This window comes from Pungitius pungitius, unplaced genomic scaffold (genome assembly GCF_949316345.1).
Source record: "Pungitius pungitius unplaced genomic scaffold, fPunPun2.1 scaffold_31, whole genome shotgun sequence".
Lineage (NCBI taxonomy): Eukaryota > Metazoa > Chordata > Actinopteri > Perciformes > Gasterosteidae > Pungitius > Pungitius pungitius.
In genome coordinates, this window is record NW_026909910.1 from 512139 (window position 1) to 537368 (window position 25230).

At 43.5% G+C, this 25230-nt stretch overlaps 51 non-coding genes across 51 annotated transcripts; all 51 read left to right on the forward strand.

Moving 5' to 3' along the window:
• The first annotated feature begins 330 nt into the window (after positions 1 to 330).
• Positions 331 to 449, forward strand: LOC134122923 (5S ribosomal RNA). The gene has a single exon (XR_009954433.1). It is a non-coding gene; the product is annotated as a 5S ribosomal RNA (ribosomal RNA).
• A 396-nt stretch (positions 450 to 845) lies between these two features.
• On the forward strand, positions 846 to 964 carry LOC134122924 (5S ribosomal RNA). Its single transcript, XR_009954434.1, has one exon. It is a non-coding gene; the product is annotated as a 5S ribosomal RNA (ribosomal RNA).
• A 396-nt stretch (positions 965 to 1360) lies between these two features.
• On the forward strand, positions 1361 to 1479 carry LOC134122925 (5S ribosomal RNA). The gene has a single exon (XR_009954435.1). It is a non-coding gene; the product is annotated as a 5S ribosomal RNA (ribosomal RNA).
• Positions 1480 to 1818: 339 nt separating this feature from the next.
• Positions 1819 to 1937, forward strand: LOC134123044 (5S ribosomal RNA). The gene has a single exon (XR_009954553.1). It is a non-coding gene; the product is annotated as a 5S ribosomal RNA (ribosomal RNA).
• Positions 1938 to 2333: 396 nt separating this feature from the next.
• Positions 2334 to 2452, forward strand: LOC134122926 (5S ribosomal RNA). The gene has a single exon (XR_009954436.1). It is a non-coding gene; the product is annotated as a 5S ribosomal RNA (ribosomal RNA).
• A 339-nt stretch (positions 2453 to 2791) lies between these two features.
• On the forward strand, positions 2792 to 2910 carry LOC134123032 (5S ribosomal RNA). Its single transcript, XR_009954541.1, has one exon. It is a non-coding gene; the product is annotated as a 5S ribosomal RNA (ribosomal RNA).
• Positions 2911 to 3306: 396 nt separating this feature from the next.
• On the forward strand, positions 3307 to 3425 carry LOC134122927 (5S ribosomal RNA). Its single transcript, XR_009954437.1, has one exon. It is a non-coding gene; the product is annotated as a 5S ribosomal RNA (ribosomal RNA).
• A 396-nt stretch (positions 3426 to 3821) lies between these two features.
• Positions 3822 to 3940, forward strand: LOC134122928 (5S ribosomal RNA). The gene has a single exon (XR_009954438.1). It is a non-coding gene; the product is annotated as a 5S ribosomal RNA (ribosomal RNA).
• Positions 3941 to 4279: 339 nt separating this feature from the next.
• Positions 4280 to 4398, forward strand: LOC134123033 (5S ribosomal RNA). Its single transcript, XR_009954542.1, has one exon. It is a non-coding gene; the product is annotated as a 5S ribosomal RNA (ribosomal RNA).
• A 396-nt stretch (positions 4399 to 4794) lies between these two features.
• LOC134122930 (5S ribosomal RNA) lies at positions 4795 to 4913 on the forward strand. The gene has a single exon (XR_009954440.1). It is a non-coding gene; the product is annotated as a 5S ribosomal RNA (ribosomal RNA).
• Positions 4914 to 5252: 339 nt separating this feature from the next.
• Positions 5253 to 5371, forward strand: LOC134122931 (5S ribosomal RNA). The gene has a single exon (XR_009954441.1). It is a non-coding gene; the product is annotated as a 5S ribosomal RNA (ribosomal RNA).
• Positions 5372 to 5767: 396 nt separating this feature from the next.
• On the forward strand, positions 5768 to 5886 carry LOC134122932 (5S ribosomal RNA). The gene has a single exon (XR_009954442.1). It is a non-coding gene; the product is annotated as a 5S ribosomal RNA (ribosomal RNA).
• Positions 5887 to 6225: 339 nt separating this feature from the next.
• On the forward strand, positions 6226 to 6344 carry LOC134123034 (5S ribosomal RNA). The gene has a single exon (XR_009954543.1). It is a non-coding gene; the product is annotated as a 5S ribosomal RNA (ribosomal RNA).
• A 396-nt stretch (positions 6345 to 6740) lies between these two features.
• LOC134122933 (5S ribosomal RNA) lies at positions 6741 to 6859 on the forward strand. The gene has a single exon (XR_009954443.1). It is a non-coding gene; the product is annotated as a 5S ribosomal RNA (ribosomal RNA).
• A 339-nt stretch (positions 6860 to 7198) lies between these two features.
• LOC134123035 (5S ribosomal RNA) lies at positions 7199 to 7317 on the forward strand. The gene has a single exon (XR_009954544.1). It is a non-coding gene; the product is annotated as a 5S ribosomal RNA (ribosomal RNA).
• Positions 7318 to 7713: 396 nt separating this feature from the next.
• On the forward strand, positions 7714 to 7832 carry LOC134122934 (5S ribosomal RNA). Its single transcript, XR_009954444.1, has one exon. It is a non-coding gene; the product is annotated as a 5S ribosomal RNA (ribosomal RNA).
• A 339-nt stretch (positions 7833 to 8171) lies between these two features.
• Positions 8172 to 8290, forward strand: LOC134122935 (5S ribosomal RNA). Its single transcript, XR_009954445.1, has one exon. It is a non-coding gene; the product is annotated as a 5S ribosomal RNA (ribosomal RNA).
• Positions 8291 to 8686: 396 nt separating this feature from the next.
• On the forward strand, positions 8687 to 8805 carry LOC134122936 (5S ribosomal RNA). Its single transcript, XR_009954446.1, has one exon. It is a non-coding gene; the product is annotated as a 5S ribosomal RNA (ribosomal RNA).
• A 396-nt stretch (positions 8806 to 9201) lies between these two features.
• LOC134122937 (5S ribosomal RNA) lies at positions 9202 to 9320 on the forward strand. Its single transcript, XR_009954447.1, has one exon. It is a non-coding gene; the product is annotated as a 5S ribosomal RNA (ribosomal RNA).
• Positions 9321 to 9716: 396 nt separating this feature from the next.
• Positions 9717 to 9835, forward strand: LOC134122938 (5S ribosomal RNA). Its single transcript, XR_009954448.1, has one exon. It is a non-coding gene; the product is annotated as a 5S ribosomal RNA (ribosomal RNA).
• A 339-nt stretch (positions 9836 to 10174) lies between these two features.
• LOC134123036 (5S ribosomal RNA) lies at positions 10175 to 10293 on the forward strand. Its single transcript, XR_009954545.1, has one exon. It is a non-coding gene; the product is annotated as a 5S ribosomal RNA (ribosomal RNA).
• A 396-nt stretch (positions 10294 to 10689) lies between these two features.
• Positions 10690 to 10808, forward strand: LOC134122939 (5S ribosomal RNA). Its single transcript, XR_009954449.1, has one exon. It is a non-coding gene; the product is annotated as a 5S ribosomal RNA (ribosomal RNA).
• A 339-nt stretch (positions 10809 to 11147) lies between these two features.
• Positions 11148 to 11266, forward strand: LOC134122941 (5S ribosomal RNA). The gene has a single exon (XR_009954451.1). It is a non-coding gene; the product is annotated as a 5S ribosomal RNA (ribosomal RNA).
• A 396-nt stretch (positions 11267 to 11662) lies between these two features.
• LOC134122942 (5S ribosomal RNA) lies at positions 11663 to 11781 on the forward strand. Its single transcript, XR_009954452.1, has one exon. It is a non-coding gene; the product is annotated as a 5S ribosomal RNA (ribosomal RNA).
• A 396-nt stretch (positions 11782 to 12177) lies between these two features.
• Positions 12178 to 12296, forward strand: LOC134122943 (5S ribosomal RNA). Its single transcript, XR_009954453.1, has one exon. It is a non-coding gene; the product is annotated as a 5S ribosomal RNA (ribosomal RNA).
• A 396-nt stretch (positions 12297 to 12692) lies between these two features.
• Positions 12693 to 12811, forward strand: LOC134122944 (5S ribosomal RNA). The gene has a single exon (XR_009954454.1). It is a non-coding gene; the product is annotated as a 5S ribosomal RNA (ribosomal RNA).
• Positions 12812 to 13150: 339 nt separating this feature from the next.
• On the forward strand, positions 13151 to 13269 carry LOC134123037 (5S ribosomal RNA). The gene has a single exon (XR_009954546.1). It is a non-coding gene; the product is annotated as a 5S ribosomal RNA (ribosomal RNA).
• Positions 13270 to 13665: 396 nt separating this feature from the next.
• Positions 13666 to 13784, forward strand: LOC134122945 (5S ribosomal RNA). The gene has a single exon (XR_009954455.1). It is a non-coding gene; the product is annotated as a 5S ribosomal RNA (ribosomal RNA).
• Positions 13785 to 14123: 339 nt separating this feature from the next.
• On the forward strand, positions 14124 to 14242 carry LOC134123045 (5S ribosomal RNA). Its single transcript, XR_009954554.1, has one exon. It is a non-coding gene; the product is annotated as a 5S ribosomal RNA (ribosomal RNA).
• A 396-nt stretch (positions 14243 to 14638) lies between these two features.
• On the forward strand, positions 14639 to 14757 carry LOC134122946 (5S ribosomal RNA). The gene has a single exon (XR_009954456.1). It is a non-coding gene; the product is annotated as a 5S ribosomal RNA (ribosomal RNA).
• A 339-nt stretch (positions 14758 to 15096) lies between these two features.
• LOC134122947 (5S ribosomal RNA) lies at positions 15097 to 15215 on the forward strand. The gene has a single exon (XR_009954457.1). It is a non-coding gene; the product is annotated as a 5S ribosomal RNA (ribosomal RNA).
• A 396-nt stretch (positions 15216 to 15611) lies between these two features.
• On the forward strand, positions 15612 to 15730 carry LOC134122948 (5S ribosomal RNA). The gene has a single exon (XR_009954458.1). It is a non-coding gene; the product is annotated as a 5S ribosomal RNA (ribosomal RNA).
• Positions 15731 to 16069: 339 nt separating this feature from the next.
• On the forward strand, positions 16070 to 16188 carry LOC134122949 (5S ribosomal RNA). Its single transcript, XR_009954459.1, has one exon. It is a non-coding gene; the product is annotated as a 5S ribosomal RNA (ribosomal RNA).
• A 396-nt stretch (positions 16189 to 16584) lies between these two features.
• LOC134122950 (5S ribosomal RNA) lies at positions 16585 to 16703 on the forward strand. Its single transcript, XR_009954460.1, has one exon. It is a non-coding gene; the product is annotated as a 5S ribosomal RNA (ribosomal RNA).
• Positions 16704 to 17099: 396 nt separating this feature from the next.
• LOC134122952 (5S ribosomal RNA) lies at positions 17100 to 17218 on the forward strand. Its single transcript, XR_009954462.1, has one exon. It is a non-coding gene; the product is annotated as a 5S ribosomal RNA (ribosomal RNA).
• A 339-nt stretch (positions 17219 to 17557) lies between these two features.
• On the forward strand, positions 17558 to 17676 carry LOC134122953 (5S ribosomal RNA). The gene has a single exon (XR_009954463.1). It is a non-coding gene; the product is annotated as a 5S ribosomal RNA (ribosomal RNA).
• Positions 17677 to 18072: 396 nt separating this feature from the next.
• On the forward strand, positions 18073 to 18191 carry LOC134122954 (5S ribosomal RNA). Its single transcript, XR_009954464.1, has one exon. It is a non-coding gene; the product is annotated as a 5S ribosomal RNA (ribosomal RNA).
• Positions 18192 to 18587: 396 nt separating this feature from the next.
• LOC134122955 (5S ribosomal RNA) lies at positions 18588 to 18706 on the forward strand. The gene has a single exon (XR_009954465.1). It is a non-coding gene; the product is annotated as a 5S ribosomal RNA (ribosomal RNA).
• A 339-nt stretch (positions 18707 to 19045) lies between these two features.
• Positions 19046 to 19164, forward strand: LOC134123038 (5S ribosomal RNA). The gene has a single exon (XR_009954547.1). It is a non-coding gene; the product is annotated as a 5S ribosomal RNA (ribosomal RNA).
• A 339-nt stretch (positions 19165 to 19503) lies between these two features.
• LOC134122956 (5S ribosomal RNA) lies at positions 19504 to 19622 on the forward strand. The gene has a single exon (XR_009954466.1). It is a non-coding gene; the product is annotated as a 5S ribosomal RNA (ribosomal RNA).
• Positions 19623 to 20018: 396 nt separating this feature from the next.
• On the forward strand, positions 20019 to 20137 carry LOC134122958 (5S ribosomal RNA). The gene has a single exon (XR_009954468.1). It is a non-coding gene; the product is annotated as a 5S ribosomal RNA (ribosomal RNA).
• A 396-nt stretch (positions 20138 to 20533) lies between these two features.
• LOC134122959 (5S ribosomal RNA) lies at positions 20534 to 20652 on the forward strand. The gene has a single exon (XR_009954469.1). It is a non-coding gene; the product is annotated as a 5S ribosomal RNA (ribosomal RNA).
• Positions 20653 to 20991: 339 nt separating this feature from the next.
• Positions 20992 to 21110, forward strand: LOC134123039 (5S ribosomal RNA). Its single transcript, XR_009954548.1, has one exon. It is a non-coding gene; the product is annotated as a 5S ribosomal RNA (ribosomal RNA).
• Positions 21111 to 21506: 396 nt separating this feature from the next.
• On the forward strand, positions 21507 to 21625 carry LOC134122960 (5S ribosomal RNA). Its single transcript, XR_009954470.1, has one exon. It is a non-coding gene; the product is annotated as a 5S ribosomal RNA (ribosomal RNA).
• Positions 21626 to 21964: 339 nt separating this feature from the next.
• LOC134122961 (5S ribosomal RNA) lies at positions 21965 to 22083 on the forward strand. Its single transcript, XR_009954471.1, has one exon. It is a non-coding gene; the product is annotated as a 5S ribosomal RNA (ribosomal RNA).
• Positions 22084 to 22479: 396 nt separating this feature from the next.
• Positions 22480 to 22598, forward strand: LOC134122962 (5S ribosomal RNA). Its single transcript, XR_009954472.1, has one exon. It is a non-coding gene; the product is annotated as a 5S ribosomal RNA (ribosomal RNA).
• Positions 22599 to 22994: 396 nt separating this feature from the next.
• LOC134122964 (5S ribosomal RNA) lies at positions 22995 to 23113 on the forward strand. Its single transcript, XR_009954474.1, has one exon. It is a non-coding gene; the product is annotated as a 5S ribosomal RNA (ribosomal RNA).
• A 339-nt stretch (positions 23114 to 23452) lies between these two features.
• LOC134122965 (5S ribosomal RNA) lies at positions 23453 to 23571 on the forward strand. The gene has a single exon (XR_009954475.1). It is a non-coding gene; the product is annotated as a 5S ribosomal RNA (ribosomal RNA).
• A 396-nt stretch (positions 23572 to 23967) lies between these two features.
• LOC134123004 (5S ribosomal RNA) lies at positions 23968 to 24086 on the forward strand. The gene has a single exon (XR_009954513.1). It is a non-coding gene; the product is annotated as a 5S ribosomal RNA (ribosomal RNA).
• Positions 24087 to 24425: 339 nt separating this feature from the next.
• On the forward strand, positions 24426 to 24544 carry LOC134122966 (5S ribosomal RNA). Its single transcript, XR_009954476.1, has one exon. It is a non-coding gene; the product is annotated as a 5S ribosomal RNA (ribosomal RNA).
• Positions 24545 to 24940: 396 nt separating this feature from the next.
• Positions 24941 to 25059, forward strand: LOC134122967 (5S ribosomal RNA). Its single transcript, XR_009954477.1, has one exon. It is a non-coding gene; the product is annotated as a 5S ribosomal RNA (ribosomal RNA).
• The last annotated feature ends 171 nt before the right edge of the window (positions 25060 to 25230 follow it).

Here is a 25230-nt window from a genome sequence, read left to right on the forward strand (position 1 = left end):
TCACATTGTCGAAGAGATGCATGTTTAGTGTTGTTTTAACGTTGGATATATAAGGAACTTAGACAATATCATCAAAATTGATTCCGTTTCATGGTTGCTAAATTAGTGTTGATCAACATTTAACAATTGGCCTACTTTTGTTTGTAATTTAGCCGTTGAAATACAGGTGCTAACCCAACATGTTAGAATTGCCAGTGAAGAAAAGTAAAGTTACCTTCAGGTTTTAGGAACCTCTCTTGCCAATCCTAAGAACTGCTTCAATTTTAGAAAAAGAAACTCTTCTGATTATCTTTGACACGTTCTAAAGGATTAGGAAAAAGATAAAAAGCAGCTTACGGCCATACCTCTCTGGTTCCGCCCGATCTCGTCTGATCTCGGAAGCTAAGCAGAGCAGGGCCTGGTTAGTACCTGGATGGAAGACCGCCTGGGAATCCCAGGTGCCGTAAGCTTTTTCACTTCTCTCTGAAAGCCGCCGAGCGCCGCAGATTGTACACCTACAAATTACAAAAAGTATATCACATTGTCGAAGAGATGCATGTTTAGTGTTGTTTTAACGTTGGATATATAAGGAACTTAGACAATATCATCAAAATTGATTCCGTTTCATGGTTGCTAAATTAGTGTTGATCAACATTTAACAATTGGCCTACTTTTGTTTGTAATTTAGCCGTTGAAATACAGGTGCTAACCCAACATGTTAGAATTGCCAGTGAAGAAAAGTAAAGTTACCTTCAGGTTTTAGGAACCTCTCTTGCCAATCCTAAGAACTGCTTCAATTTTAGAAAAAGAAACTCTTCTGATTATCTTTGACACGTTCTAAAGGATTAGGAAAAAGATAAAAAGCAGCTTACGGCCATACCTCTCTGGTTCCGCCCGATCTCGTCTGATCTCGGAAGCTAAGCAGAGCAGGGCCTGGTTAGTACCTGGATGGAAGACCGCCTGGGAATCCCAGGTGCCGTAAGCTTTTTCACTTCTCTCTGAAAGCCGCCGAGCGCCGCAGATTGTACACCTACAAATTACAAAAAGTACATCACATTGTCGAAGAGATGCATGTTTAGTGTTGTTTTAACGTTGGATATATAAGGAACTTAGACAATATCATCAAAATTGATTCCGTTTCATGGTTGCTAAATTAGTGTTGATCAACATTTAACAATTGGCATACTATTGTTTGTAATTTAGCCGTTGAAATACAGGTGCTAACCCAACATGTTAGAATTGCCAGTGAAGAAAAGTAAAGTTACCTTCAGGTTTTAGGAACCTCTATTGCCAATCCTAAGAACTGCTTCAATTTTAGAAAAAGAAACTTTTCTGATTATCTTTGACACGTTCTAAAGGATTAGGAAAAAGATAAAAAGCAGCTTACGGCCATACCTCTCTGGTTCCGCCCGATCTCGTCTGATCTCGGAAGCTAAGCAGAGCAGGGCCTGGTTAGTACCTGGATGGAAGACCGCCTGGGAATCCCAGGTGCCGTAAGCTTTTTCACTTCTCTCTCCGAAAGCCGCCCAGCGCCGCAGATTCTACACCTACACAATTGTAAAAAGTATTTCACATTGTAGAAGAGATGCAATAGGAAGAAGATGAAAGGTGGCTTACGTCCATACCATCGTCAGGCCATTTGAGGTGGCGGGGACTGCAATGGCCATCCACCGATTGGCTGGGACTCCTGGGCGGGTCTTCTCTAGTCCATCCAATTTTCGGCATAGGATGTCACAGCCTTCTTTGCATACCCTTATTTAACCCACACAAAGATGCCAACGGCAGGCGTGACATAATTTTTTGACGCATTATAAAGGATTAGGAAAAAGATAAAAAGCAGCTTACGGCCATACCTCTCTGGTTCCGCCCGATCTCGTCTGATCTCGGAAGCTAACCAGAGCAGGGCCTGGTTAGTACCTGGATGGAAGACCGCCTGGGAATCCCAGGTGCCGTAAGCTTTTTCACTTCTCTCTGAAAGCCGCCGAGCGCCGCAGATTGTACACCTACAAATTACAAAAAGTATATCACATTGTCGAAGAGATGCATGTTTAGTGTTGTTTTAACGTTGGATATATAAGGAACTTAGACAATATCATCAAAATTGATTCCGTTTCATGGTTGCTAAATTAGTGTTGATCAACATTTAACAATTGGCCTACTTTTGTTTGTAATTTAGCCGTTGAAATACAGGTGCTAACCCAACATGTTAGAATTGCCAGTGAAGAAAAGTAAAGTTACCTTCAGGTTTTAGAAACCTCTCTTGCCAATCCTAAGAACTGCTTCAATTTTAGAAAAAGAAACTCTTCTGATTATCTTTGACACGTTCTAAAGGATTAGGAAAAAGATAAAAAGCAGCTTACGGCCATACCTCTCTGGTTCCGCCCGATCTCGTCTGATCTCGGAAGCTAAGCAGAGCAGGGCCTGGTTAGTACCTGGATGGAAGACCGCCTGGGAATCCCAGGTGCCGTAAGCTTTTTCACTTCTCTCTCCGAAAGCCGCCCAGCGCCGCAGATTGTACACCTACACAATTGTAAAAAGTATTTCACATTGTAGAAGAGATGCAATAGGAAGAAGATGAAAGGTGGCTTACGTCCATACCATCGTCAGGCCATTTGAGGTGGCGGGGACTGCAATGGCCATCCACCGATTGGCTGGGACTCCTGGGCGGGTCTTCTCTAGTCCATCCAATTTTCGGCATAGGATGTCACAGCCTTCTTTGCATACCCTTATTTAACCCACACAAAGATGCCAACGGCAGGCGTGACATAATTTTTTGACGCATTATAAAGGATTAGGAAAAAGATAAAAAGCAGCTTACGGCCATACCTCTCTGGTTCCGCCCGAACTCGTCTGATCTCGGAAGCTAAGCAGAGCAGGGCCTGGTTAGTACCTGGATGGAAGACCGCCTGGGAATCCCAGGTGCCGTAAGCTTTTTCACTTCTCTCTGAAAGCCGCCGAGCGCCGCAGATTGTACACCTACAAATTACAAAAAGTATATCACATTGTCGAAGAGATGCATGTTTAGTGTTGTTTTAACGTTGGATATATAAGGAACTTAGACAATATCATCAAAATTGATTCCGTTTCATGGTTGCTAAATTAGTGTTGATCAACATTTAACAATTGGCCTACTTTTGTTTGTAATTTAGCCGTTGAAATACAGGTGCTAACCCAACATGTTAGAATTGCCAGTGAAGAAAAGTAAAGTTACCTTCAGGTTTTAGGAACCTCTCTTGCCAATCCTAAGAACTGCTTCAATTTTAGAAAAAGAAACTCTTCTGATTATCTTTGACACGTTCTAAAGGATTAGGAAAAAGATAAAAAGCAGCTTACGGCCATACCTCTCTGGTTCCGCCCGATCTCGTCTGATCTCGGAAGCTAAGCAGAGCAGGGCCTGGTTAGTACCTGGATGGAAGACCGCCTGGGAATCCCAGGTGCCGTAAGCTTTTTCACTTCTCTCTGAAAGCCGCCGAGCGCCGCAGATTGTACACCTACAAATTACAAAAAGTATATCACATTGTCGAAGAGATGCATGTTTAGTGTTGTTTTAACGTTGGATATATAAGGAACTTAGACAATATCATCAAAATTGATTCCGTTTCATGGTTGCTAAATTAGTGTTGATCAACATTTAACAATTGGCCTACTTTTGTTTGTAATTTAGCCGTTGAAATACAGGTGCTAACCCAACATGTTAGAATTGCCAGTGAAGAAAAGTAAAGTTACCTTCAGGTTTTAGGAACCTCTCTTGCCAATCCTAAGAACTGCTTCAATTTTAGAAAAAGAAACTCTTCTGATTATCTTTGACACGTTCTAAAGGATTAGGAAAAAGATAAAAAGCAGCTTACGGCCATACCTCTCTGGTTCCGCCCGATCTCGTCTGATCTCGGAAGCTAAGCAGAGCAGGGCCTGGTTAGTACCTGGATGGAAGACCGCCTGGGAATCCCAGGTGCCGTAAGCTTTTTCACTTCTCTCTCCGAAAGCCGCCCAGCGCCGCAGATTGTACACCTACACAATTGTAAAAAGTATTTCACATTGTAGAAGAGATGCAATAGGAAGAAGATGAAAGGTGGCTTACGTCCATACCATCGTCAGGCCATTTGAGGTGGCGGGGACTGCAATGGCCATCCACCGATTGGCTGGGACTCCTGGGCGGGTCTTCTCTAGTCCATCCAATTTTCGGCATAGGATGTCACAGCCTTCTTTGCATACCCTTATTTAACCCACACAAAGATGCCAACGGCAGGCGTGACATAATTTTTTGACGCATTATAAAGGATTAGGAAAAAGATAAAAAGCAGCTTACGGCCATACCTCTCTGGTTCCGCCCGAACTCGTCTGATCTCGGAAGCTAAGCAGAGCAGGGCCTGGTTAGTACCTGGATGGAAGACCGCCTGGGAATCCCAGGTGCCGTAAGCTTTTTCACTTCTCTCTGAAAGCCGCCGAGCGCCGCAGATTGTACACCTACAAATTACAAAAAGTATATCACATTGTCGAAGAGATGCATGTTTAGTGTTGTTTTAACGTTGGATATATAAGGAACTTAGACAATATCATCAAAATTGATTCCGTTTCATGGTTGCTAAATTAGTGTTGATCAACATTTAACAATTGGCCTACTTTTGTTTGTAATTTAGCCGTTGAAATACAGGTGCTAACCCAACATGTTAGAATTGCCAGTGAAGAAAAGTAAAGTTACCTTCAGGTTTTAGGAACCTCTCTTGCCAATCCTAAGAACTGCTTCAATTTTAGAAAAAGAAACTCTTCTGATTATCTTTGACACGTTCTAAAGGATTAGGAAAAAGATAAAAAGCAGCTTACGGCCATACCTCTCTGGTTCCGCCCGATCTCGTCTGATCTCGGAAGCTAAGCAGAGCAGGGCCTGGTTAGTACCTGGATGGAAGACCGCCTGGGAATCCCAGGTGCCGTAAGCTTTTTCACTTCTCTCTCCGAAAGCCGCCCAGCGCCGCAGATTCTACACCTACACAATTGTAAAAAGTATTTCACATTGTAGAAGAGATGCAATAGGAAGAAGATGAAAGGTGGCTTACGTCCATACCATCGTCAGGACATTTGAGGTGGCGGGGACTGCAATGGCCATCCACCGATTGGCTGGGACTCCTGGGCGGGTCTTCTCTAGTCCATCCAATTTTCGGCATAGGATGTCACAGCCTTCTTTGCATACCCTTATTTAACCCACACAAAGATGCCAACGGCAGGCGTGACATAATTTTTTGACGCATTATAAAGGATTAGGAAAAAGATAAAAAGCAGCTTACGGCCATACCTCTCTGGTTCCGCCCGATCTCGTCTGATCTCGGAAGCTAAGCAGAGCAGGGCCTGGTTAGTACCTGGATGGAAGACCGCCTGGGAATCCCAGGTGCCGTAAGCTTTTTCACTTCTCTCTGAAAGCCGCCGAGCGCCGCAGATTGTACACCTACAAATTACAAAAAGTATATCACATTGTCGAAGAGATGCATGTTTAGTGTTGTTTTAACGTTGGATATATAAGGAACTTAGACAATATCATCAAAATTGATTCCGTTTCATGGTTGCTAAATTAGTGTTGATCAACATTTAACAATTGGCCTACTTTTGTTTGTAATTTAGCCGTTGAAATACAGGTGCTAACCCAACATGTTAGAATTGCCAGTGAAGAAAAGTAAAGTTACCTTCAGGTTTTAGGAACCTCTCTTGCCAATCCTAAGAACTGCTTCAATTTTAGAAAAAGAAACTCTTCTGATTATCTTTGACACGTTCTAAAGGATTAGGAAAAAGATAAAAAGCAGCTTACGGCCATACCTCTCTGGTTCCGCCCGATCTCGTCTGATCTCGGAAGCTAAGCAGAGCAGGGCCTGGTTAGTACCTGGATGGAAGACCGCCTGGGAATCCCAGGTGCCGTAAGCTTTTTCACTTCTCTCTCCGAAAGCCGCCCAGCGCCGCAGATTGTACACCTACACAATTGTAAAAAGTATTTCACATTGTAGAAGAGATGCAATAGGAAGAAGATGAAAGGTGGCTTACGTCCATACCATCGTCAGGCCATTTGAGGTGGCGGGGACTGCAATGGCCATCCACCGATTGGCTGGGACTCCTGGGCGGGTCTTCTCTAGTCCATCCAATTTTCGGCATAGGATGTCACAGCCTTCTTTGCATACCCTTATTTAACCCACACAAAGATGCCAACGGCAGGCGTGACATAATTTTTTGACGCATTATAAAGGATTAGGAAAAAGATAAAAAGCAGCTTACGGCCATACCTCTCTGGTTCCGCCCGAACTCGTCTGATCTCGGAAGCTAAGCAGAGCAGGGCCTGGTTAGTACCTGGATGGAAGACCGCCTGGGAATCCCAGGTGCCGTAAGCTTTTTCACTTCTCTCTGAAAGCCGCCGAGCGCCGCAGATTGTACACCTACAAATTACAAAAAGTATATCACATTGTCGAAGAGATGCATGTTTAGTGTTGTTTTAACGTTGGATATATAAGGAACTTAGACAATATCATCAAAATTGATTCCGTTTCATGGTTGCTAAATTAGTGTTGATCAACATTTAACAATTGGCCTACTTTTGTTTGTAATTTAGCCGTTGAAATACAGGTGCTAACCCAACATGTTAGAATTGCCAGTGAAGAAAAGTAAAGTTACCTTCAGGTTTTAGGAACCTCTCTTGCCAATCCTAAGAACTGCTTCAATTTTAGAAAAAGAAACTCTTCTGATTATCTTTGACACGTTCTAAAGGATTAGGAAAAAGATAAAAAGCAGCTTACGGCCATACCTCTCTGGTTCCGCCCGATCTCGTCTGATCTCGGAAGCTAAGCAGAGCAGGGCCTGGTTAGTACCTGGATGGAAGACCGCCTGGGAATCCCAGGTGCCGTAAGCTTTTTCACTTCTCTCTCCGAAAGCCGCCCAGCGCCGCAGATTGTACACCTACACAATTGTAAAAAGTATTTCACATTGTAGAAGAGATGCAATAGGAAGAAGATGAAAGGTGGCTTACGTCCATACCATCGTCAGGCCATTTGAGGTGGCGGGGACTGCAATGGCCATCCACCGATTGGCTGGGACTCCTGGGCGGGTCTTCTCTAGTCCATCCAATTTTCGGCATAGGATGTCACAGCCTTCTTTGCATACCCTTATTTAACCCACACAAAGATGCCAACGGCAGGCGTGACATAATTTTTTGACGCATTATAAAGGATTAGGAAAAAGATAAAAAGCAGCTTACGGCCATACCTCTCTGGTTCCGCCCGAACTCGTCTGATCTCGGAAGCTAAGCAGAGCAGGGCCTGGTTAGTACCTGGATGGAAGACCGCCTGGGAATCCCAGGTGCCGTAAGCTTTTTCACTTCTCTCTGAAAGCCGCCGAGCGCCGCAGATTGTACACCTACAAATTACAAAAAGTATATCACATTGTCGAAGAGATGCATGTTTAGTGTTGTTTTAACGTTGGATATATAAGGAACTTAGACAATATCATCAAAATTGATTCCGTTTCATGGTTGCTAAATTAGTGTTGATCAACATTTAACAATTGGCCTACTTTTGTTTGTAATTTAGCCGTTGAAATACAGGTGCTAACCCAACATGTTAGAATTGCCAGTGAAGAAAAGTAAAGTTACCTTCAGGTTTTAGGAACCTCTCTTGCCAATCCTAAGAACTGCTTCAATTTTAGAAAAAGAAACTCTTCTGATTATCTTTGACACGTTCTAAAGGATTAGGAAAAAGATAAAAAGCAGCTTACGGCCATACCTCTCTGGTTCCGCCCGATCTCGTCTGATCTCGGAAGCTAAGCAGAGCAGGGCCTGGTTAGTACCTGGATGGAAGACCGCCTGGGAATCCCAGGTGCCGTAAGCTTTTTCACTTCTCTCTCCGAAAGCCGCCCAGCGCCGCAGATTCTACACCTACACAATTGTAAAAAGTATTTCACATTGTAGAAGAGATGCAATAGGAAGAAGATGAAAGGTGGCTTACGTCCATACCATCGTCAGGACATTTGAGGTGGCGGGGACTGCAATGGCCATCCACCGATTGGCTGGGACTCCTGGGCGGGTCTTCTCTAGTCCATCCAATTTTCGGCATAGGATGTCACAGCCTTCTTTGCATACCCTTATTTAACCCACACAAAGATGCCAACGGCAGGCGTGACATAATTTTTTGACGCATTATAAAGGATTAGGAAAAAGATAAAAAGCAGCTTACGGCCATACCTCTCTGGTTCCGCCCGATCTCGTCTGATCTCGGAAGCTAAGCAGAGCAGGGCCTGGTTAGTACCTGGATGGAAGACCGCCTGGGAATCCCAGGTGCCGTAAGCTTTTTCACTTCTCTCTGAAAGCCGCCGAGCGCCGCAGATTGTACACCTACAAATTACAAAAAGTATATCACATTGTCGAAGAGATGCATGTTTAGTGTTGTTTTAACGTTGGATATATAAGGAACTTAGACAATATCATCAAAATTGATTCCGTTTCATGGTTGCTAAATTAGTGTTGATCAACATTTAACAATTGGCCTACTTTTGTTTGTAATTTAGCCGTTGAAATACAGGTGCTAACCCAACATGTTAGAATTGCCAGTGAAGAAAAGTAAAGTTACCTTCAGGTTTTAGGAACCTCTCTTGCCAATCCTAAGAACTGCTTCAATTTTAGAAAAAGAAACTCTTCTGATTATCTTTGACACGTTCTAAAGGATTAGGAAAAAGATAAAAAGCAGCTTACGGCCATACCTCTCTGGTTCCGCCCGATCTCGTCTGATCTCGGAAGCTAAGCAGAGCAGGGCCTGGTTAGTACCTGGATGGAAGACCGCCTGGGAATCCCAGGTGCCGTAAGCTTTTTCACTTCTCTCTGAAAGCCGCCGAGCGCCGCAGATTGTACACCTACAAATTACAAAAAGTATATCACATTGTCGAAGAGATGCATGTTTAGTGTTGTTTTAACGTTGGATATATAAGGAACTTAGACAATATCATCAAAATTGATTCCGTTTCATGGTTGCTAAATTAGTGTTGATCAACATTTAACAATTGGCCTACTTTTGTTTGTAATTTAGCCGTTGAAATACAGGTGCTAACCCAACATGTTAGAATTGCCAGTGAAGAAAAGTAAAGTTACCTTCAGGTTTTAGGAACCTCTCTTGCCAATCCTAAGAACTGCTTCAATTTTAGAAAAAGAAACTCTTCTGATTATCTTTGACACGTTCTAAAGGATTAGGAAAAAGATAAAAAGCAGCTTACGGCCATACCTCTCTGGTTCCGCCCGATCTCGTCTGATCTCGGAAGCTAAGCAGAGCAGGGCCTGGTTAGTACCTGGATGGAAGACCGCCTGGGAATCCCAGGTGCCGTAAGCTTTTTCACTTCTCTCTGAAAGCCGCCGAGCGCCGCAGATTGTACACCTACAAATTACAAAAAGTATATCACATTGTCGAAGAGATGCATGTTTAGTGTTGTTTTAACGTTGGATATATAAGGAACTTAGACAATATCATCAAAATTGATTCCGTTTCATGGTTGCTAAATTAGTGTTGATCAACATTTAACAATTGGCCTACTTTTGTTTGTAATTTAGCCGTTGAAATACAGGTGCTAACCCAACATGTTAGAATTGCCAGTGAAGAAAAGTAAAGTTACCTTCAGGTTTTAGGAACCTCTCTTGCCAATCCTAAGAACTGCTTCAATTTTAGAAAAAGAAACTCTTCTGATTATCTTTGACACGTTCTAAAGGATTAGGAAAAAGATAAAAAGCAGCTTACGGCCATACCTCTCTGGTTCCGCCCGATCTCGTCTGATCTCGGAAGCTAAGCAGAGCAGGGCCTGGTTAGTACCTGGATGGAAGACCGCCTGGGAATCCCAGGTGCCGTAAGCTTTTTCACTTCTCTCTCCGAAAGCCGCCCAGCGCCGCAGATTGTACACCTACACAATTGTAAAAAGTATTTCACATTGTAGAAGAGATGCAATAGGAAGAAGATGAAAGGTGGCTTACGTCCATACCATCGTCAGGCCATTTGAGGTGGCGGGGACTGCAATGGCCATCCACCGATTGGCTGGGACTCCTGGGCGGGTCTTCTCTAGTCCATCCAATTTTCGGCATAGGATGTCACAGCCTTCTTTGCATACCCTTATTTAACCCACACAAAGATGCCAACGGCAGGCGTGACATAATTTTTTGACGCATTATAAAGGATTAGGAAAAAGATAAAAAGCAGCTTACGGCCATACCTCTCTGGTTCCGCCCGAACTCGTCTGATCTCGGAAGCTAAGCAGAGCAGGGCCTGGTTAGTACCTGGATGGAAGACCGCCTGGGAATCCCAGGTGCCGTAAGCTTTTTCACTTCTCTCTGAAAGCCGCCGAGCGCCGCAGATTGTACACCTACAAATTACAAAAAGTATATCACATTGTCGAAGAGATGCATGTTTAGTGTTGTTTTAACGTTGGATATATAAGGAACTTAGACAATATCATCAAAATTGATTCCGTTTCATGGTTGCTAAATTAGTGTTGATCAACATTTAACAATTGGCCTACTTTTGTTTGTAATTTAGCCGTTGAAATACAGGTGCTAACCCAACATGTTAGAATTGCCAGTGAAGAAAAGTAAAGTTACCTTCAGGTTTTAGGAACCTCTCTTGCCAATCCTAAGAACTGCTTCAATTTTAGAAAAAGAAACTCTTCTGATTATCTTTGACACGTTCTAAAGGATTAGGAAAAAGATAAAAAGCAGCTTACGGCCATACCTCTCTGGTTCCGCCCGATCTCGTCTGATCTCGGAAGCTAAGCAGAGCAGGGCCTGGTTAGTACCTGGATGGAAGACCGCCTGGGAATCCCAGGTGCCGTAAGCTTTTTCACTTCTCTCTCCGAAAGCCGCCCAGCGCCGCAGATTCTACACCTACACAATTGTAAAAAGTATTTCACATTGTAGAAGAGATGCAATAGGAAGAAGATGAAAGGTGGCTTACGTCCATACCATCGTCAGGACATTTGAGGTGGCGGGGACTGCAATGGCCATCCACCGATTGGCTGGGACTCCTGGGCGGGTCTTCTCTAGTCCATCCAATTTTCGGCATAGGATGTCACAGCCTTCTTTGCATACCCTTATTTAACCCACACAAAGATGCCAACGGCAGGCGTGACATAATTTTTTGACGCATTATAAAGGATTAGGAAAAAGATAAAAAGCAGCTTACGGCCATACCTCTCTGGTTCCGCCCGATCTCGTCTGATCTCGGAAGCTAAGCAGAGCAGGGCCTGGTTAGTACCTGGATGGAAGACCGCCTGGGAATCCCAGGTGCCGTAAGCTTTTTCACTTCTCTCTGAAAGCCGCCGAGCGCCGCAGATTGTACACCTACAAATTACAAAAAGTATATCACATTGTCGAAGAGATGCATGTTTAGTGTTGTTTTAACGTTGGATATATAAGGAACTTAGACAATATCATCAAAATTGATTCCGTTTCATGGTTGCTAAATTAGTGTTGATCAACATTTAACAATTGGCCTACTTTTGTTTGTAATTTAGCCGTTGAAATACAGGTGCTAACCCAACATGTTAGAATTGCCAGTGAAGAAAAGTAAAGTTACCTTCAGGTTTTAGGAACCTCTCTTGCCAATCCTAAGAACTGCTTCAATTTTAGAAAAAGAAACTCTTCTGATTATCTTTGACACGTTCTAAAGGATTAGGAAAAAGATAAAAAGCAGCTTACGGCCATACCTCTCTGGTTCCGCCCGATCTCGTCTGATCTCGGAAGCTAAGCAGAGCAGGGCCTGGTTAGTACCTGGATGGAAGACCGCCTGGGAATCCCAGGTGCCGTAAGCTTTTTCACTTCTCTCTGAAAGCCGCCGAGCGCCGCAGATTGTACACCTACAAATTACAAAAAGTATATCACATTGTCGAAGAGATGCATGTTTAGTGTTGTTTTAACGTTGGATATATAAGGAACTTAGACAATATCATCAAAATTGATTCCGTTTCATGGTTGCTAAATTAGTGTTGATCAACATTTAACAATTGGCCTACTTTTGTTTGTAATTTAGCCGTTGAAATACAGGTGCTAACCCAACATGTTAGAATTGCCAGTGAAGAAAAGTAAAGTTACCTTCAGGTTTTAGGAACCTCTCTTGCCAATCCTAAGAACTGCTTCAATTTTAGAAAAAGAAACTCTTCTGATTATCTTTGACACGTTCTAAAGGATTAGGAAAAAGATAAAAAGCAGCTTACGGCCATACCTCTCTGGTTCCGCCCGATCTCGTCTGATCTCGGAAGCTAAGCAGAGCAGGGCCTGGTTAGTACCTGGATGGAAGACCGCCTGGGAATCCCAGGTGCCGTAAGCTTTTTCACTTCTCTCTGAAAGCCGCCGAGCGCCGCAGATTGTACACCTACAAATTACAAAAAGTATATCACATTGTCGAAGAGATGCATGTTTAGTGTTGTTTTAACGTTGGATATATAAGGAACTTAGACAATATCATCAAAATTGATTCCGTTTCATGGTTGCTAAATTAGTGTTGATCAACATTTAACAATTGGCCTACTTTTGTTTGTAATTTAGCCGTTGAAATACAGGTGCTAACCCAACATGTTAGAATTGCCAGTGAAGAAAAGTAAAGTTACCTTCAGGTTTTAGGAACCTCTCTTGCCAATCCTAAGAACTGCTTCAATTTTAGAAAAAGAAACTCTTCTGATTATCTTTGACACGTTCTAAAGGATTAGGAAAAAGATAAAAAGCAGCTTACGGCCATACCTCTCTGGTTCCGCCCGATCTCGTCTGATCTCGGAAGCTAAGCAGAGCAGGGCCTGGTTAGTACCTGGATGGAAGACCGCCTGGGAATCCCAGGTGCCGTAAGCTTTTTCACTTCTCTCTCCGAAAGCCGCCCAGCGCCGCAGATTGTACACCTACACAATTGTAAAAAGTATTTCACATTGTAGAAGAGATGCAATAGGAAGAAGATGAAAGGTGGCTTACGTCCATACCATCGTCAGGCCATTTGAGGTGGCGGGGACTGCAATGGCCATCCACCGATTGGCTGGGACTCCTGGGCGGGTCTTCTCTAGTCCATCCAATTTTCGGCATAGGATGTCACAGCCTTCTTTGCATACCCTTATTTAACCCACACAAAGATGCCAACGGCAGGCGTGACATAATTTTTTGACGCATTATAAAGGATTAGGAAAAAGATAAAAAGCAGCTTACGGCCATACCTCTCTGGTTCCGCCCGAACTCGTCTGATCTCGGAAGCTAAGCAGAGCAGGGCCTGGTTAGTACCTGGATGGAAGACCGCCTGGGAATCCCAGGTGCCGTAAGCTTTTTCACTTCTCTCTGAAAGCCGCCGAGCGCCGCAGATTGTACACCTACAAATTACAAAAAGTATATCACATTGTCGAAGAGATGCATGTTTAGTGTTGTTTTAACGTTGGATATATAAGGAACTTAGACAATATCATCAAAATTGATTCCGTTTCATGGTTGCTAAATTAGTGTTGATCAACATTTAACAATTGGCATACTTTTGTTTGTAATTTAGCCGTTGAAATACAGGTGCTAACCCAACATGTTAGAATTGCCAGTGAAGAAAAGTAAAGTTACCTTCAGGTTTTAGGAACCTCTCTTGCCAATCCTAAGAACTGCTTCAATTTTAGAAAAAGAAACTCTTCTGATTATCTTTGACACGTTCTAAAGGATTAGGAAAAAGATAAAAAGCAGCTTACGGCCATACCTCTCTGGTTCCGCCCGATCTCGTCTGATCTCGGAAGCTAAGCAGAGCAGGGCCTGGTTAGTACCTGGATGGAAGACCGCCTGGGAATCCCAGGTGCCGTAAGCTTTTTCACTTCTCTCTCCGAAAGCCGCCCAGCGCCGCAGATTGTACACCTACACAATTGTAAAAAGTATTTCACATTGTAGAAGAGATGCAATAGGAAGAAGATGAAAGGTGGCTTACGTCCATACCATCGTCAGGCCATTTGAGGTGGCGGGGACTGCAATGGCCATCCACCGATTGGCTGGGACTCCTGGGCGGGTCTTCTCTAGTCCATCCAATTTTCGGCATAGGATGTCACAGCCTTCTTTGCATACCCTTATTTAACCCACACAAAGATGCCAACGGCAGGCGTGACATAATTTTTTGACGCATTATAAAGGATTAGGAAAAAGATAAAAAGCAGCTTACGGCCATACCTCTCTGGTTCCGCCCGATCTCGTCTGATCTCGGAAGCTAACCAGAGCAGGGCCTGGTTAGTACCTGGATGGAAGACCGCCTGGGAATCCCAGGTGCCGTAAGCTTTTTCACTTCTCTCTGAAAGCCGCCGAGCGCCGCAGATTGTACACCTACAAATTACAAAAAGTATATCACATTGTCGAAGAGATGCATGTTTAGTGTTGTTTTAACGTTGGATATATAAGGAACTTAGACAATATCATCAAAATTGATTCCGTTTCATGGTTGCTAAATTAGTGTTGATCAACATTTAACAATTGGCCTACTTTTGTTTGTAATTTAGCCGTTGAAATACAGGTGCTAACCCAACATGTTAGAATTGCCAGTGAAGAAAAGTAAAGTTACCTTCAGGTTTTAGGAACCTCTCTTGCCAATCCTAAGAACTGCTTCAATTTTAGAAAAAGAAACTCTTCTGATTATCTTTGACACGTTCTAAAGGATTAGGAAAAAGATAAAAAGCAGCTTACGGCCATACCTCTCTGGTTCCGCCCGATCTCGTCTGATCTCGGAAGCTAAGCAGAGCAGGGCCTGGTTAGTACCTGGATGGAAGACCGCCTGGGAATCCCAGGTGCCGTAAGCTTTTTCACTTCTCTCTCCGAAAGCCGCCCAGCGCCGCAGATTCTACACCTACACAATTGTAAAAAGTATTTCACATTGTAGAAGAGATGCAATAGGAAGAAGATGAAAGGTGGCTTACGTCCATACCATCGTCAGGCCATTTGAGGTGGCGGGGACTGCAATGGCCATCCACCGATTGGCTGGGACTCCTGGGCGGGTCTTCTCTAGTCCATCCAATTTTCGGCATAGGATATCACAGCCTTCTTTGCATACCCTTATTTAACCCACACAAAGATGCCAACGGCAGGCGTGACATAATTTTTTGACGCATTATAAAGGATTAGGAAAAAGATAAAAAGCAGCTTACGGCCATACCTCTCTGGTTCCGCCCGATCTCGTCTGATCTCGGAAGCTAAGCAGAGCAGGGCCTGGTTAGTACCTGGATGGAAGACCGCCTGGGAATCCCAGGTGCCGTAAGCTTTTTCACTTCTCTCTGAAAGCCGCCGAGCGCCGCAGATTGTACACCTACAAATTACAAAAAGTATATCACATTGTCGAAGAGATGCATGTTTAGTGTTGTTTTAACGTTGGATATATAAGGAACTTAGACAATATCATCAAAATTGATTCCGTTTCATGGTTGCTAAATTAGTGTTGATCAACATTTAACAATTGGCCTACTTTTGTTTGTAATTTAGCCGTTGAAATACAGGTGCTAACCCAACATGTTAGAATTGCCAGTGAAGAAAAGTAAAGTTACCTTCAGGTTTTAGGAACCTCTCTTGCCAATCCTAAGAACTGCTTCAATTTTAGAAAAAGAAACTCTTCTGATTATCTTTGACACGTTCTAAAGGATTAGGAAAAAGATAAAAAGCAGCTTACGGCCATACCTCTCTGGTTCCGCCCGATCTCGTCTGATCTCGGAAGCTAAGCAGAGCAGGGCCTGGTTAGTACCTGGATGGAAGACCGCCTGGGAATCCCAGGTGCCGTAAGCTTTTTCACTTCTCTCTCCGAAAGCCGCCCAGCGCCGCAGATTCTACACCTACACAATTGTAAAAAGTATTTCACATTGTAGAAGAGATGCAATAGGAAGAAGATGAAAGGTGGCTTACGTCCATACCATCGTCAGGACATTTGAGGTGGCGGGGACTGCAATGGCCATCCACCGATTGGCTGGGACTCCTGGGCGGGTCTTCTCTAGTCCATCCAATTTTCGGCATAGGATGTCACAGCCTTCTTTGCATACCCTTATTTAACCCACACAAAGATGCCAACGGCAGGCGTGACATAATTTTTTGACGCATTATAAAGGATTAGGAAAAAGATAAAAAGCAGCTTACGGCCATACCTCTCTGGTTCCGCCCGATCTCGTCTGATCTCGGAAGCTAAGCAGAGCAGGGCCTGGTTAGTACCTGGATGGAAGACCGCCTGGGAATCCCAGGTGCCGTAAGCTTTTTCACTTCTCTCTGAAAGCCGCCGAGCGCCGCAGATTGTACACCTACAAATTACAAAAAGTACATCACATTGTCGAAGAGATGCATGTTTAGTGTTGTTTTAACGTTGAATATATAAGGAACTTAGACAATATCATCAAAATTGATTCCGTTTCATGGTTGCTAAATTAGTGTTGATCAACATTTAACAATTGGCCTACTTTTGTTTGTAATTTAGCCGTTGAAATACAGGTGCTAACCCAACATGTTAGAATTGCCAGTGAAGAAAAGTAGAGTTACCTTCAGGTTTTAGGAACCTCTCTTGCCAATCCTAAGAACTGCTTCAATTTTAGAAAAAGAAACTCTTCTGATTATCTTTGACACGTTCTAAAGGATTAGGAAAAAGATAAAAAGCAGCTTACGGCCATACCTCTCTGGTTCCGCCCGATCTCGTCTGATCTCGGAAGCTAAGCAGAGCAGGGCCTGGTTAGTACCTGGATGGAAGACCGCCTGGGAATCCCAGGTGCCGTAAGCTTTTTCACTTCTCTCTGAAAGCCGCCGAGCGCCGCAGATTGTACACCTACAAATTACAAAAAGTATATCACATTGTCGAAGAGATGCATGTTTAGTGTTGTTTTAACGTTGGATATATAAGGAACTTAGACAATATCATCAAAATTGATTCCGTTTCATGGTTGCTAAATTAGTGTTGATCAACATTTAACAATTGGCCTACTTTTGTTTGTAATTTAGCCGTTGAAATACAGGTGCTAACCCAACATGTTAGAATTGCCAGTGAAGAAAAGTAAAGTTACCTTCAGGTTTTAGGAACCTCTCTTGCCAATCCTAAGAACTGCTTCAATTTTAGAAAAAGAAACTCTTCTGATTATCTTTGACACGTTCTAAAGGATTAGGAAAAAGATAAAAAGCAGCTTACGGCCATACCTCTCTGGTTCCGCCCGATCTCGTCTGATCTCGGAAGCTAAGCAGAGCAGGGCCTGGTTAGTACCTGGATGGAAGACCGCCTGGGAATCCCAGGTGCCGTAAGCTTTTTCACTTCTCTCTCCGAAAGCCGCCCAGCGCCGCAGATTGTACACCTACACAATTGTAAAAAGTATTTCACATTGTAGAAGAGATGCAATAGGAAGAAGATGAAAGGTGGCTTACGTCCATACCATCGTCAGGCCATTTGAGGTGGCGGGGACTGCAATGGCCATCCACCGATTGGCTGGGACTCCTGGGCGGGTCTTCTCTAGTCCATCCAATTTTCGGCATAGGATATCACAGCCTTCTTTGCATACCCTTATTTAACCCACACAAAGATGCCAACGGCAGGCGTGACATAATTTTTTGACGCATTATAAAGGATTAGGAAAAAGATAAAAAGCAGCTTACGGCCATACCTCTCTGGTTCCGCCCGATCTCGTCTGATCTCGGAAGCTAAGCAGAGCAGGGCCTGGTTAGTACCTGGATGGAAGACCGCCTGGGAATCCCAGGTGCCGTAAGCTTTTTCACTTCTCTCTGAAAGCCGCCGAGCGCCGCAGATTGTACACCTACAAATTACAAAAAGTATATCACATTGTCGAAGAGATGCATGTTTAGTGTTGTTTTAACGTTGGATATATAAGGAACTTAGACAATATCATCAAAATTGATTCCGTTTCATGGTTGCTAAATTAGTGTTGATCAACATTTAACAATTGGCCTACTTTTGTTTGTAATTTAGCCGTTGAAATACAGGTGCTAACCCAACATGTTAGAATTGCCAGTGAAGAAAAGTAAAGTTACCTTCAGGTTTTAGGAACCTCTCTTGCCAATCCTAAGAACTGCTTCAATTTTAGAAAAAGAAACTCTTCTGATTATCTTTGACACGTTTTAAAGGATTAGGAAAAAGATAAAAAGCAGCTTACGGCCATACCTCTCTGGTTCCGCCCGATCTCGTCTGATCTCGGAAGCTAAGCAGAGCAGGGCCTGGTTAGTACCTGGATGGAAGACCGCCTGGGAATCCCAGGTGCCGTAAGCTTTTTCACTTCTCTCTGAAAGCCGCCGAGCGCCGCAGATTGTACACCTACAAATTACAAAAAGTACATCACATTGTCGAAGAGATGCATGTTTAGTGTTGTTTTAACGTTGGATATATAAGGAACTTAGACAATATCATCAAAATTGATTCCGTTTCATGGTTGCTAAATTAGTGTTGATCAACATTTAACAATTGGCATACTTTTGTTTGTAATTTAGCCGTTGAAATACAGGTGCTAACCCAACATGTTAGAATTGCCAGTGAAGAAAAGTAAAGTTACCTTCAGGTTTTAGGAACCTCTATTGCCAATCCTAAGAACTGCTTCAATTTTAGAAAAAGAAACTTTTCTGATTATCTTTGACACGTTCTAAAGGATTAGGAAAAAGATAAAAAGCAGCTTACGGCCATACCTCTCTGGTTCCGCCCGATCTCGTCTGATCTCGGAAGCTAAGCAGAGCAGGGCCTGGTTAGTACCTGGATGGAAGACCGCCTGGGAATCCCAGGTGCCGTAAGCTTTTTCACTTCTCTCTCCGAAAGCCGCCCAGCGCCGCAGATTGTACACCTACACAATTGTAAAAAGTATTTCACATTGTAGAAGAGATGCAATAGGAAGAAGATGAAAGGTGGCTTACGTCCATACCATCGTCAGGCCATTTGAGGTGGCGGGGACTGCAATGGCCATCCACCGATTGGCTGGGACTCCTGGGCGGGTCTTCTCTAGTCCATCCAATTTTCGGCATAGGATGTCACAGCCTTCTTTGCATACCCTTATTTAACCCACACAAAGATGCCAACGGCAGGCGTGACATAATTTTTTGACGCATTATAAAGGATTAGGAAAAAGATAAAAAGCAGCTTACGGCCATACCTCTCTGGTTCCGCCCGAACTCGTCTGATCTCGGAAGCTAAGCAGAGCAGGGCCTGGTTAGTACCTGGATGGAAGACCGCCTGGGAATCCCAGGTGCCGTAAGCTTTTTCACTTCTCTCTCCGAAAGCCGCCCAGCGCCGCAGATTGTACACCTACACAATTGTAAAAAGTATTTCACATTGTAGAAGAGATGCAATAGGAAGAAGATGAAAGGTGGCTTACGTCCATACCATCGTCAGGCCATTTGAGGTGGCGGGGACTGCAATGGCCATCCACCGATTGGCTGGGACTCCTGGGCGGGTCTTCTCTAGTCCATCCAATTTTCGGCATAGGATATCACAGCCTTCTTTGCATACCCTTATTTAACCCACACAAAGATGCCAACGGCAGGCGTGACATAATTTTTTGACGCATTATAAAGGATTAGGAAAAAGATAAAAAGCAGCTTACGGCCATACCTCTCTGGTTCCGCCCGATCTCGTCTGATCTCGGAAGCTAAGCAGAGCAGGGCCTGGTTAGTACCTGGATGGAAGACCGCCTGGGAATCCCAGGTGCCGTAAGCTTTTTCACTTCTCTCTGAAAGCCGCCGAGCGCCGCAGATTGTACACCTACAAATTACAAAAAGTATATCACATTGTCGAAGAGATGCATGTTTAGTGTTGTTTTAACGTTGGATATATAAGGAACTTAGACAATATCATCAAAATTGATTCCGTTTCATGGTTGCTAAATTAGTGTTGATCAACATTTAACAATTGGCCTACTTTTGTTTGTAATTTAGCCGTTGAAATACAGGTGCTAACCCAACATGTTAGAATTGCCAGTGAAGAAAAGTAAAGTTACCTTCAGGTTTTAGGAACCTCTCTTGCCAATCCTAAGAACTGCTTCAATTTTAGAAAAAGAAACTCTTCTGATTATCTTTGACACGTTTTAAAGGATTAGGAAAAAGATAAAAAGCAGCTTACGGCCATACCTCTCTGGTTCCGCCCGATCTCGTCTGATCTCGGAAGCTAAGCAGAGCAGGGCCTGGTTAGTACCTGGATGGAAGACCGCCTGGGAATCCCAGGTGCCGTAAGCTTTTTCACTTCTCTCTGAAAGCCGCCGAGCGCCGCAGATTGTACACCTACAAATTACAAAAAGTACATCACATTGTCGAAGAGATGCATGTTTAGTGTTGTTTTAACGTTGGATATATAAGGAACTTAGACAATATCATCAAAATTGATTCCGTTTCATGGTTGCTAAATTAGTGTTGATCAACATTTAACAATTGGCATACTTTTGTTTGTAATTTAGCCGTTGAAATACAGGTGCTAACCCAACATGTTAGAATTGCCAGTGAAGAAAAGTAAAGTTACCTTCAGGTTTTAGGAACCTCTATTGCCAATCCTAAGAACTGCTTCAATTTTAGAAAAAGAAACTTTTCTGATTATCTTTGACACGTTCTAAAGGATTAGGAAAAAGATAAAAAGCAGCTTACGGCCATACCTCTCTGGTTCCGCCCGATCTCGTCTGATCTCGGAAGCTAAGCAGAGCAGGGCCTGGTTAGTACCTGGATGGAAGACCGCCTGGGAATCCCAGGTGCCGTAAGCTTTTTCACTTCTCTCTCCGAAAGCCGCCCAGCGCCGCAGATTGTACACCTACACAATTGTAAAAAGTATTTCACATTGTAGAAGAGATGCAATAGGAAGAAGATGAAAGGTGGCTTACGTCCATACCATCGTCAGGCCATTTGAGGTGGCGGGGACTGCAATGGCCATCCACCGATTGGCTGGGACTCCTGGGCGGGTCTTCTCTAGTCCATCCAATTTTCGGCATAGGATGTCACAGCCTTCTTTGCATACCCTTATTTAACCCACACAAAGATGCCAACGGCAGGCGTGACATAATTTTTTGACGCATTATAAAGGATTAGGAAAAAGATAAAAAGCAGCTTACGGCCATACCTCTCTGGTTCCGCCCGAACTCGTCTGATCTCGGAAGCTAAGCAGAGCAGGGCCTGGTTAGTACCTGGATGGAAGACCGCCTGGGAATCCCAGGTGCCGTAAGCTTTTTCACTTCTCTCTGAAAGCCGCCGAGCGCCGCAGATTGTACACCTACAAATTACAAAAAGTATATCACATTGTCGAAGAGATGCATGTTTAGTGTTGTTTTAACGTTGGATATATAAGGAACTTAGACAATATCATCAAAATTGATTCCGTTTCATGGTTGCTAAATTAGTGTTGATCAACATTTAACAATTGGCCTACTTTTGTTTGTAATTTAGCCGTTGAAATACAGGTGCTAACCCAACATGTTAGAATTGCCAGTGAAGAAAAGTAAAGTTACCTTCAGGTTTTAGGAACCTCTCTTGCCAATCCTAAGAACTGCTTCAATTTTAGAAAAAGAAACTCTTCTGATTATCTTTGACACGTTCTAAAGGATTAGGAAAAAGATAAAAAGCAGCTTACGGCCATACCTCTCTGGTTCCGCCCGATCTCGTCTGATCTCGGAAGCTAAGCAGAGCAGGGCCTGGTTAGTACCTGGATGGAAGACCGCCTGGGAATCCCAGGTGCCGTAAGCTTTTTCACTTCTCTCTCCGAAAGCCGCCCAGCGCCGCAGATTCTACACCTACACAATTGTAAAAAGTATTTCACATTGTAGAAGAGATGCAATAGGAAGAAGATGAAAGGTGGCTTACGTCCATACCATCGTCAGGACATTTGAGGTGGCGGGGACTGCAATGGCCATCCACCGATTGGCTGGGACTCCTGGGCGGGTCTTCTCTAGTCCATCCAATTTTCGGCATAGGATGTCACAGCCTTCTTTGCATACCCTTATTTAACCCACACAAAGATGCCAACGGCAGGCGTGACATAATTTTTTGACGCATTATAAAGGATTAGGAAAAAGATAAAAAGCAGCTTACGGCCATACCTCTCTGGTTCCGCCCGATCTCGTCTGATCTCGGAAGCTAAGCAGAGCAGGGCCTGGTTAGTACCTGGATGGAAGACCGCCTGGGAATCCCAGGTGCCGTAAGCTTTTTCACTTCTCTCTGAAAGCCGCCGAGCGCCGCAGATTGTACACCTACAAATTACAAAAAGTACATCACATTGTCGAAGAGATGCATGTTTAGTGTTGTTTTAACGTTGAATATATAAGGAACTTAGACAATATCATCAAAATTGATTCCGTTTCATGGTTGCTAAATTAGTGTTGATCAACATTTAACAATTGGCCTACTTTTGTTTGTAATTTAGCCGTTGAAATACAGGTGCTAACCCAACATGTTAGAATTGCCAGTGAAGAAAAGTAGAGTTACCTTCAGGTTTTAGGAACCTCTCTTGCCAATCCTAAGAACTGCTTCAATTTTAGAAAAAGAAACTCTTCTGATTATCTTTGACACGTTCTAAAGGATTAGGAAAAAGATAAAAAGCAGCTTACGGCCATACCTCTCTGGTTCCGCCCGATCTCGTCTGATCTCGGAAGCTAAGCAGAGCAGGGCCTGGTTAGTACCTGGATGGAAGACCGCCTGGGAATCCCAGGTGCCGTAAGCTTTTTCACTTCTCTCTGAAAGCCGCCGAGCGCCGCAGATTGTACACCTACAAATTACAAAAAGTATATCACATTGTCGAAGAGATGCATGTTTAGTGTTGTTTTAACGTTGGATATATAAGGAACTTAGACAATATCATCAAAATTGATTCCGTTTCATGGTTGCTAAATTAGTGTTGATCAACATTTAACAATTGGCCTACTTTTGTTTGTAATTTAGCCGTTGAAATACAGGTGCTAACCCAACATGTTAGAATTGCCAGTGAAGAAAAGTAAAGTTACCTTCAGGATTTAGGAACCTCTCTTGCCAATCCTAAGAACTGCTTCAATTTTAGAAAAAGAAACTCTTCTGATTATCTTTGACACGTTCTAAAGGATTAGGAAAAAGATAAAAAGCAGCTTACGGCCATACCTCTCTGGTTCCGCCCGATCTCGTCTGATCTCGGAAGCTAAGCAGAGCAGGGCCTGGTTAGTACCTGGATGGAAGACCGCCTGGGAATCCCAGGTGCCGTAAGCTTTTTCACTTCTCTCTCCGAAAGCCGCCCAGCGCCGCAGATTCTACACCTACACAATTGTAAAAAGTATTTCACATTGTAGAAGAGATGCAATAGGAAGAAGATGAAAGGTGGCTTACGTCCATACCATCGTCAGGCCATTTGAGGTGGCGGGGACTGCAATGGCCATCCACCGATTGGCTGGGACTCCTGGGCGGGTCTTCTCTAGTCCATCCAATTTTCGGCATAGGATATCACAGCCTTCTTTGCATACCCTTATTTAACCCACACAAAGATGCCAACGGCAGGCGTGACATAATTTTTTGACGCATTATAAAGGATTAGGAAAAAGATAAAAAGCAGCTTACGGCCATACCTCTCTGGTTCCGCCCGATCTCGTCTGATCTCGGAAGCTAAGCAGAGCAGGGCCTGGTTAGTACCTGGATGGAAGACCGCCTGGGAATCCCAGGTGCCGTAAGCTTTTTCACTTCTCTCTGAAAGCCGCCGAGCGCCGCAGATTGTACACCTACAAATTACAAAAAGTATATCACATTGTCGAAGAGATGCATGTTTAGTGTTGTTTTAACGTTGGATATATAAGGAACTTAGACAATATCATCAAAATTGATTCCGTTTCATGGTTGCTAAATTAGTGTTGATCAACATTTAACAATTGGCCTACTTTTGTTTGTAATTTAGCCGTTGAAATACAGGTGCTAACCCAACATGTTAGAATTGCCAGTGAAGAAAAGTAAAGTTACCTTCAGGTTTTAGGAACCTCTCTTGCCAATCCTAAGAACTGCTTCAATTTTAGAAAAAGAAACTCTTCTGATTATCTTTGACACGTTCTAAAGGATTAGGAAAAAGATAAAAAGCAGCTTATGGCCATACCTCTCTGGTTCCGCCCGATCTCGTCTGATCTCGGAAGCTAAGCAGAGCAGGGCCTGGTTAGTACCTGGATGGAAGACCGCCTGGGAATCCCAGGTGCCGTAAGCTTTTTCACTTCTCTCTCCGAAAGCCGCCCAGCGCCGCAGATTCTACACCTACACAATTGTAAAAAGTATTTCACATTGTAGAAGAGATGCAATAGGAAGAAGATGAAAGGTGGCTTACGTCCATACCATCGTCAGGACATTTGAGGTGGCGGGGACTGCAATGGCCATCCACCGATTGGCTGGGACTCCTGGGCGGGTCTTCTCTAGTCCATCCAATTTTCGGCATAGGATGTCACAGCCTTCTTTGCATACCCTTATTTAACCCACACAAAGATGCCAACGGCAGGCGTGACATAATTTTTTGACGCATTATAAAGGATTAGGAAAAAGATAAAAAGCAGCTTACGGCCATACCTCTCTGGTTCCGCCCGATCTCGTCTGATCTCGGAAGCTAAGCAGAGCAGGGCCTGGTTAGTACCTGGATGGAAGACCGCCTGGGAATCCCAGGTGCCGTAAGCTTTTTCACTTCTCTCTGAAAGCCGCCGAGCGCCGCAGATTGTACACCTACAAATTACAAAAAGTACATCACATTGTCGAAGAGATGCATGTTTAGTGTTGTTTTAACGTTGAATATATAAGGAACTTAGACAATATCATCAAAATTGATTCCGTTTCATGGTTGCTAAATTAGTGTTGATCAACATTTAACAATTGGCCTACTTTTGTTTGTAATTTAGCCGTTGAAATACAGGTGCTAACCCAACATGTTAGAATTGCCAGTGAAGAAAAGTAGAGTTACCTTCAGGTTTTAGGAACCTCTCTTGCCAATCCTAAGAACTGCTTCAATTTTAGAAAAAGAAACTCTTCTGATTATCTTTGACACGTTCTAAAGGATTAGGAAAAAGATAAAAAGCAGCTTACGGCCATACCTCTCTGGTTCCGCCCGATCTCGTCTGATCTCGGAAGCTAAGCAGAGCAGGGCCTGGTTAGTACCTGGATGGAAGACCGCCTGGGAATCCCAGGTGCCGTAAGCTTTTTCACTTCTCTCTGAAAGCCGCCGAGCGCCGCAGATTGTACACCTACAAATTACAAAAAGTACATCACATTGTCGAAGAGATGCATGTTTAGTGTTGTTTTAACGTTGGATATATAAGGAACTTAGACAATATCATCAAAATTGATTCCGTTTCATGGTTGCTAAATTA